A 9,922-nucleotide genomic window follows, 5' to 3' on the forward strand; every position below is an offset into this window, starting at 1 on the left:
CCTGCAAATCTAGGTGAAGACGAACCTAGCACTCATGCGGCGTTGTACCTGAAATTTCCTGCAACCAAGAGTCATACATGCATACATATATAAACTTAATGAAAGCGTTAGCTCAATATTAATACCACGAACTAGGTACACTAACAACTTGCATACAACTAGTGTGGAAACCACATCAACAGCTATGCATTAAATCAACATCTGACTATAACATTAAATTATGATAACTAACCAAGATTAAACCAAGATTAGAGATTGATTAGGGTAGGGGTACTGCATTCTCGCCCCCTAGGTCCCGACTTACTCCTGGAAGTCATAAGGCTAGATGGAGAACATGTCGTACGCATCAGCCCTGAAACTTATTCAACAAAGATCAAATTGCACATAGAAATCTTTCCATAATCAAATGAAATATTATTGCTAAATCTTTTACAAACACCATAATCCATTGGCAAGATACATCTAAACCCATACATTCTTAAAATATTCTAGGAATTATCAATAATCATAGGAGAGAAACAAGAATTTTCTTCCTTTCATTATACCAAATTTAAAGCATCACAAAGAGGTAAACAACAATTACCATAATCATCTATCAAACATGACCAGAAAACATGCCATCATGATCAATTTCCTTTACCAATCCATCTTTATCATAAAATTTTATTGAATAGAACTAGCTTAAATATCAATTTCTACAACCAAATTAACTTCCAATAAATAAGAGCAACATAAATAACTCAATTGTTTACACTTGCCAGGCATAAGAGAACCTTTCCAAAGACTATGTCCCATAACATAGTGACAAGTGAACACAATTTACTCCATGATACAAATAATAACCATCCACATAACTGGAATGCATAATAGAAAAGGCCACATGTGAGCATGTCTAATGCTCGGTCAAAGATAACATGCATGATCAGCATCTCTATGCCTGATCTCAGAACAACAATATGATCATAAATATCCAATATCTCACTCAAAGGCTTGATGGTGCTAGGCACACCATAGCGGTGCTACCTTCCATACAAGACCTTTGTGAATATCCCTTGTTGAGCAAGGTGGTTAGCCTCCAAGAGATAGTCACCACACAAAGGTAGGTAGTGGATACTAGCTACAACACAGCCTCACATACCCCCATCCTCAAGGTTCCCTACAACATCTTCCTCGCACACACTCTACCAAATCCGTATCATACATCCTTGGAGAGGAATTTCACATTTCGACACAAGACCAGCATCCGAAAACAACAAGGATAAACCAGTTTAGCCACCAAAGTACAGATGAATAAAGATAATAAATCATCAATTCCAACAGTAAGGCAAGAAAATAATCCGAAATTACAACACCAAGTCAAAAGCGCAAAAGATCACAAGATCGTGGCTAAACCTTCAAAGTCAAAGTAAAATAAATTGCTGATCCCCAAAGAAATAATAAGAATATCACAACTGCACATAACATCACTATGTGACTAACATCTAGCCACCAACAAGGAAGGAAGGAACAACTGACTAGCTATTGTAGTAGCTCATCATGTGGTGTGACATAGTCACACTACCCACATGGCATGGTGGTGTGCACCTCGACATCACCCCGCATCACGTTGTCACATGGCATGGCAATACCCCAAGTGGAGAAAACACACAATGGGTGTATCCCGCATGGTAGTGCACCTCGCGGAACAAGCACGCGCAGGTCACATCCTGCATAGCGATGTATCTAGAAGGATACTCGCCATAAGTCAGAGGTATACATGACTAGGGTCCACCCACATGCCCACCAACACATACTAACTGGCAGCACATGTGAATAAACCTACCTTTCATGAAGACAAGGCAAAGGATCCTCCAAATTATACCATCACTATACACAAGAATCACCATCCATATGCTCAAATAAAGGAAGAGAATAGGCTGTCACATATAAACCTATAAATAGATTCATCCAAAGGGAAAGTATTGAGTACACCTTTGATACAGTTTAATAGTACAACTATATCATTCCTCGAAGTAGAGAAACTAAAGTTGCTTCGCGCCGACATTACTCGCATGCCAATCCATACTACTCAAGGAACGGTTACTTCGAATACTACCCCTTAACATACTGAGTTACCCACAACCCGAGGTTTGGTACTCAGTAGGGAAACAAATAAGCAACATCACATAAACAGTATGGTTTCCCATGCTCATAAGCAACATATCCTCCATGGTTGATTACTTCACCAAACCATGGGCACACATAATAAGCACTGGTTTCTTACAATACAAACAATTACACCAGTACTGGTTTAGTCACATTTATGGGGAGTACTTTTCAGTATGCTAACATCTATTCAAGGAAGATTATGCTTTCTACATAAATAACTAAATCAAGTTTACTCTAGATACAAGTACTAAAATTATTAACAATTCACAATTACATAAGGAATAACATCATTCCTATATCTTCCTCAAATTTCGCTAAGCATTCAAACTCACATTACTAACTATTCAAATTCATTTCTAAGGCTTAAGACTTTCATCTATCACTATGAAGCCAAAAGCAAACATACAATTTCACATGTTTTATAAACATTCTATTTAAATCAATGCATTCTTTAATATCATTACTAAAAATCTTATGATTAGGCAAGGAGAAGGGAAAGAGAGTTTGATAATCAAACTGTTTCCTACAAAAATGCAAGATCAACAGATCACACTACAATATAAAATTTCTCGCTATAAGCCTATCATTTTAATTACACGGTTTTCATTTCACTACTGATTTAGAAGGATGACAATCAGCCTAACAAAACATTTCCAATAATTATGGTTGCAACAGGAGGTTCTAGTTTTCCAAACAAGCAGAGATCAATACAGGCAATCCTTTCGGTAATGCAAGACCTCTTAAGAACACTCACTTATAATAATACAATATAGACACATGTCATAATTTGCAACCTATTAGAGAAGATCACATTATGATCAAAGATAAGCAAGGAGCTATTACCCAAATAAAACATATTAATGCACGCACATCAAACAAGCTTTTCATTCGCACTTTCTAAACACATTAAGGTAATTACGTATACCCAAAAGCGAGTTCAATGGAGCATTTGCTAAAATAAATCTTCAATCAAACTGGTTTAATGAAACACATAAGACAATCTTTCGGAAAACACATAAAACAATCTTTCAGGGAACACATTAATACTCTCTCGAAGCTACAATAACATGCTCCTTTTAACACTTCTACAAACCAAGCAGTCTCACATAATTCAACTATTCGCATAGAATGCACCTTACTAAGATAGAATTTAGTCATGCTACTCCTACAACATACACATGGAGAATTCTTTAAACGTACACATACAGTTTTCTCCCAATAACCAAAATAAATTTTTAAACCCATAGCCCCTTTAATAATCTAAAAAAAAACATAAGCTACATAACGCTCACACAAGGGTTCAAGAAGTCACACCCTTTTCTCTTGCAAATAAGAAGCTCAAATCAAAGATAATTACACATATCCTAATCACTTTAATTTCCAGAATGAAGAGAGGAACGGTGATAATCATTTAATTTTCTGTAAAATAAGCATTCAATAATTGCCATATTAGTCCTTCAAGTGGACAACACTAAGCTAGATCATAATCTTAAACAAACACAATTCGCACTTTCAAATTCAAGACAAGCACGGACCAACCCAAATGGATTAGTCTAAAGAGTACAACACTCAATAAGGGAAGGTACATATGACTCTCTTTCAGAATAAGAGTAATCATAGACCAAGACATCAATAAGCACACAATGCACATATAAACATTGAAACACCAACATCAAGAAGGTGAAAACAAGGTGTGAACACACACACGTTACACACCAGTTAAGGTCTGCTCAATCACTCACATGCAAAAGGAGGATAAGCATACACATAAGGTCGACACACCTCACACAAATAGAGGGCACACGCGACACCAGAGACCCCAATGTTTGCAACATGGGCTCTGATACCAAATGTAATGCCCCGCCAGGAAACCCCGAAGGGATTAAGCCATAACACAAGAATAGAGTGCAATAATTTTTTTTTTCAAAGTTACACCACATAAGATGCAACAAGAAATCAAAGATTCAGATTACATAGCGGAAGACATCAACTAACACCTAAAGAGTTTCCCAACGAGATTACTTAAATATCACAATTCACTTAACTCACACAATTAATCCAATAGCTAATTATCTTAATAACGAGATAATTCTTAATCAGAATAATTTCTTTCAAAAGATGGAAATATAAATCACAAGCAAAGATTCATCCATTAAGATCTATTCATAATTTTCATTCGAGCTTTTCATAAAGATACAAGCCATACATCCCATATCCTAACACACTAGAATTCCATCATAAACATAAGAGATCTTTTCAAGCATACTTAATTTCCTTAACAACAACTGCATATATTCCATTACTCTAAGATACACTCTTTCATATTCCAATCTACTGCATTTAAAAGACGATTGCATACATGCATCTACGATAAATCTCATCTAAACCACTTATGCATTCGATCAACATGGCATTCAAGAAAGGACTGAATATAAGCATTTAAAGTTAACTCCATTTATCCACTTAACCATTCTAACATAAGCTAATCATACATGATAAAGCTGAATAAAGGAAACATAAGAGAATACATCACATAACACCATAATGATCTCGGAGTTCACCCCTAAAGGGCTACATCTCCGGGTCTGCTCAACTGCGAGACCCCTCTGATAAATAATAAAGTTAAGGATACAAGAGGTTACACCATTACAATCCGGCCATCAAGGCGAAATATAAATAATATACAAGCGACCACATCGATCAATTGATACATAAATGATCCCTGAAAAGGAAAGGATCCAGCTGAACATAATCAAAGCTATACAAAGGTCCAAGAGAGCATCCGTAAAACTGAGTCATCACCACCCAAGGTCTAACATGAAACCGATACTCACAAGGGCAGAGACAAAAGGACGACCCACGAAGGTACTCAAAATAGGACAAAATGACAACATACTAGCGAACGTAGGGACAAGTGTCATCACACAACCTGGTATGGTTACCATGGGAAGTCTTCATAGGTCCCGGCCCCATACATTGGGTTACCCTGGCAACCTAATCCGAGCTTCCGGCCCATCCAAGCCTCATGTGGACCCACACATCCTCTCGTGAAGACAAGGATGGTAGTTTGCCATTTCAGGCCTTCTCACAGCATGCCGAGTCTATGTTAGCACTCGTCCCATGTGTGAGGCACATTTATCTTACTTAGAGATTACATTCTAATCTACTGTTAGGTTATCACTTATTAGACTCACTTTCGACGGGTTACCCAGCAGCCACTTTGGGTGTGGCCCCCAATCGAAAGCCACTTTCCCATACAACACTAGACTATACTCAGAAGAACTCAAAACCCAAGGAATACACATGGTCAGATGAACGGAGTTCAAGAAGGGAGAAACAATCATCTGGTCAAACATGACTCAAAAGTGGTACACTTACTGACGGTACTCTAACTAGAGACCTGACAAACGAAGGTCAACCACAAATTGTCATTCGACTCACACAAGAGGATATGACCAAATACAACACTACCACAAAACCACAGTCAACTCAGAACCGAGGACTGAAACAGGTACCCCAAATCATTCCATACGACAGTGACCTATCAAACAAAGCACTCTTGCCACTTCATAATAAAAGGCGAATACAGAAATTAAACTCGCAAAGGCAATAATCAGAAAAGACAATATTCAGCAGATGCAATCTTTCCGAATTGATCTAAATGTTAAAAGTCGATCAAGTTTTCTACAAGATCTAAAACAGATTACAGTTATCTACCTCAACTAGGGATAAGTTGTTCTTGGTTTTCTAACTCTCTAAGTTTCAAAGCATCGAACAGACATATAAAGCCATAATGAGTTCTTAAACCAAATTCATATTAATAAAACTCAGACAACCATTAATCAATTAAATAAGATATTTAATCTCCAATCAAAACATCATTGACATACTGGTCCAAAACCGACCTCTACAGTTTCATATTATTTCTCAAGTCCAGATGCATTATACGGATCACGGAAATATAATTATAAAAAGGGAATCCAAATGAAGATAGTCATTTCCAAAATCCAAATCTTACTTCCCTACACACGTATAGAAGAATCCAAAATTAATTGTTAATTAATGAGTATATTTATTATTCCATGATCAATAAAATATACACAATTAACGACTAATAGTGCACAATACCTAGTTAATTATTAGTTAATATATAATTATTAATCTTTATTAATAAAATATATCTCACTAATAATTAATGCATTTGCACAAGTTTCGAATTAAATATCGATTAGTTTATATTAACAAATTAATTTCCATTAATCATATATATAATAATCATTAATCAATAATTGAAAACTTTATTTTAAGAAATCTTTTAATTTAACAAATTATTATTATTTTTTTTTTCATAAAAAAAATAATTAAAAAAAACATAAAACACTTATCTTTTTTTTTAAACTACAAGGGCAACCCACGTGGGGGCCACGTGGGCTCATCCCACGCAGGCTTCCTTTTCCATGCGGAAGGGCTGGGGAGACCATGACGTGGTCTCCACCCAGCGTTGGCTGTGTGGAGAGCACGACATGGCCTCCGCAAGCCTCTCCCCAAGCTTAGGGAAGCCTTGGCTCTCCCCAAACCTGGGTCGAGGGCCTTGGCAATACCACAAACCCCCAAATTCGCCATTCCAAAACTCGCAATGCGTTAAAAAAACAATCACGTTTAATAATATATATTCTTTTTTTTAATTTGCTGTTAAAAAAGTTTCATACACAGCAAGGAAAAAAAACACAGTCTCACAAGACTGGAATAAATAAATTTTTTTTTTGGTTTTAATTCCTTCATAAGCAATTGTAAAAACACCTAGATCAAGAAAGGGGAAGAATTTCTCCAAAACCAATCAGCACAATGGTCAAACAAGATTGTTCTTCACAAATTTAACATCTAATCTGCCAAACCCCCAAATAAACTTCAATTTTATTTATTTTAGATGATTCTTAGCAAACCAGAAATTGATTTGAAAACAAAGAATGAAATCAAGGAGGGATGATTCAAGATCTTATTTCCATTCTACTCTATTACTCAATCAAACTGATTTTTTTCAATAAAGATTCATTTCTTTCAACCAGAACAGGAAATTCTTTTGGCAACAAGAAAAAAAACAATTCAGAATCCTACCTTCATACGCAATCCTGGAATAGCTAAAGGAGAGCCCACCTGTCAGATCCAGCATAACTCCCTCCTCTCCAAAAACCCCCAAATTTCATCCCAAAATATTTTCCAACCAAAAATTCTCCAAAAATATCCATCCTCCCAAAATTTCCCCCAAATTTTAGGTTATATGGAAGAGTTGACCAAAAAATTCTATTTTTGGAATTAAAAATTTTTATTTAAAAATAACTCTCCAAATTAATTCTTTTCTAACTATAGCAACAAATTAACTTTCTTTTCAATTCAAAATCGATTTCTTCCTTTAATTCAATTTAACCTTTCTAATTTCAAAAGCCAACAGAATACTATTAAATCTATTTCGATAAAATATAAAACTTTCTTTTCAACAGCATATACAAAATGCATTTAATATTCAAAATCAGTCATTAATCGAACTTACTCCCAATTTAAAATAAGCAATTCATATCAACGAAAATCGCATAACGAAATCTCGATTAATCTAGTCCGTTAATCTCTAAAGCACAAATACAAATATAGTGATTTCTTTTTCTACATCATCAACAAACATACCGGATTTATCTGTCTTCATTTTATTACTTGCCTTCTCTTCACCAAATAGTTTGGCTTTAGATACTCTTGTTGCTTTGGTGCCCTTTGTCTTGATTTCCCTTACAGCTTCATCAAACTCTATTTCTTCATCATCTTCAACTGTTAAATATTCTCTTGAACTTTTGGCCTTCTTTCTCTTTCCTTCCTTTCCGGATGATTTGACTTGTGATTTCCTAGTGTTGGATGGCTTAGGAGAACTAGAGTAGGGTGCAGTGATTTTGGTCTATCTTGGCTTGCTAGGAGAGGGTCCTGGAATAGTAGATATTTCTTTCGTGGGTTTCTCCTCTTCAACTACATTTGACCTCTTCCTGACTTCCCTCACATCTTCTTTGGAAATGCCAATACTTTCTGCATACTCCTCAACTTCTTTTCTGACCTTTTAGACTATCTTAGGTCTCTTAAACTGAGAATTCAATTGCAGGTCTTTCTCTACAAATATGCCAAAACTCTCCTTTGAGGTATCTATAGGCTTACTTAATAGATGTTGAGCATACAACTCTAGAATCTACCCATCAAATTCATATCTTCAACTTTATTAAACCATTCTTTCAACCATTTAATGCATATAAATGAAAGAAAGATGCAAGAACATAAAGCAAATGATTACAAGACCATAAAACCAAGATTTTTGTATGGGGAAACCTTGTTAAGGGAAAAACCATGGTGGGGAAGAGACCACAATATAGGTATACTCTATAGAAGTATAGAAATATTATAATGGGGAATGCACATGCATTTAGGCACACTGCCTAGAGCTCAGTACTCAAAAGAGAGAGGCTTACTGCCTACAACTCAAATACAAAGATTATAGATCATTTAAATGAATGAACAACATCTACAAATGCCAAAGTACAATTATGGTTAAGCTCAATATACAAATTTCATACTCTACTCACACTTCATCTTATACTACTCTGTTTCATTGCACTATCACTGATCTAGAACACTAATCTCCAACCTGCACATGTGGAATTGTGCATAATCAATTACTCCCAACCTTCGCATCATGAAAAGGACCAAAAATATCACTCTTATATATCCACAACAAGAAATCATATCGGCTACATGTTAGCTCAAAAAGATTTAATTATTTTATGGATCGTGTATAAACTAGTGACACGATCTAAACTCAAATGCTAATGTGGACCAGAACAATCAAACACACACTATCACATATGTTGGCTAAAAATTCTTGATCACAAAAATAGTCGCCAAAGTTGCTCCACTTAATTGGAGGATTTATCATCCTAGTTAGTCGTATTGCACTATCAAACCAAACTTGATACACTAGATCCTCTAACTTGCACATCAATCATCACCAGAGGATAAAATTATGGAATAAGGTACTATAGACATCTATCAATCTTCTGTTAGATCCATAAAACAAAATATTAACCTGAAACAAAATACCAACAAAAATACCAAACACTGTCAAATGCTCTATTCTAAGCTCGTCAGACTTAAGCTAATCTTCAATTTGACTTCTGGTATGAGAAAATCATTCATTGCAGATGGCTACACTAACTTAGGTAACCATCAATGAGAACACCAAATAACCTGTGCAGTGTCTCTTGCCAATAGACCCCCCATAGATAGTTGAATTCATTATTATTATCTATTTTTAAGGTAATTATTTTGGCACATCCCAATAATTCATGATTGGTCCTAGTAATAGTTGAATTCATGACTATGATCTATTTTTAATGTAATTATTTTGACACATCCCAATAAATTAATGGGTGCACCTCTATAGGCGCTTGTATATCCAATGGTGTAGAGACTTGTGAATTCTTTTATTCTCTTCCTCCTCCTCCTTACACATCCACATTCATAATAAGTTATAATATCCAAAATGAATGCTATTGACCTTGATTCACTTCTTTGAATGATCACCTAAGTAGGTTATGGGGTTGTCCCTTTAGTTATGAGAATGGTATCTTCTAAGTTAATTCTTAGAGATATACCATTGTCCTTTCATTTATTACTTGATTATATACTTTTATCCTTTTGTTTTATACTATATTATAAATACCTTCTTGCAAATGTCTCACTTTTT

This window comes from Cryptomeria japonica, chromosome 1, assembly GCF_030272615.1.
Source record: "Cryptomeria japonica chromosome 1, Sugi_1.0, whole genome shotgun sequence".
Taxonomy (NCBI): Eukaryota; Viridiplantae; Streptophyta; class Pinopsida; order Cupressales; family Cupressaceae; genus Cryptomeria; species Cryptomeria japonica.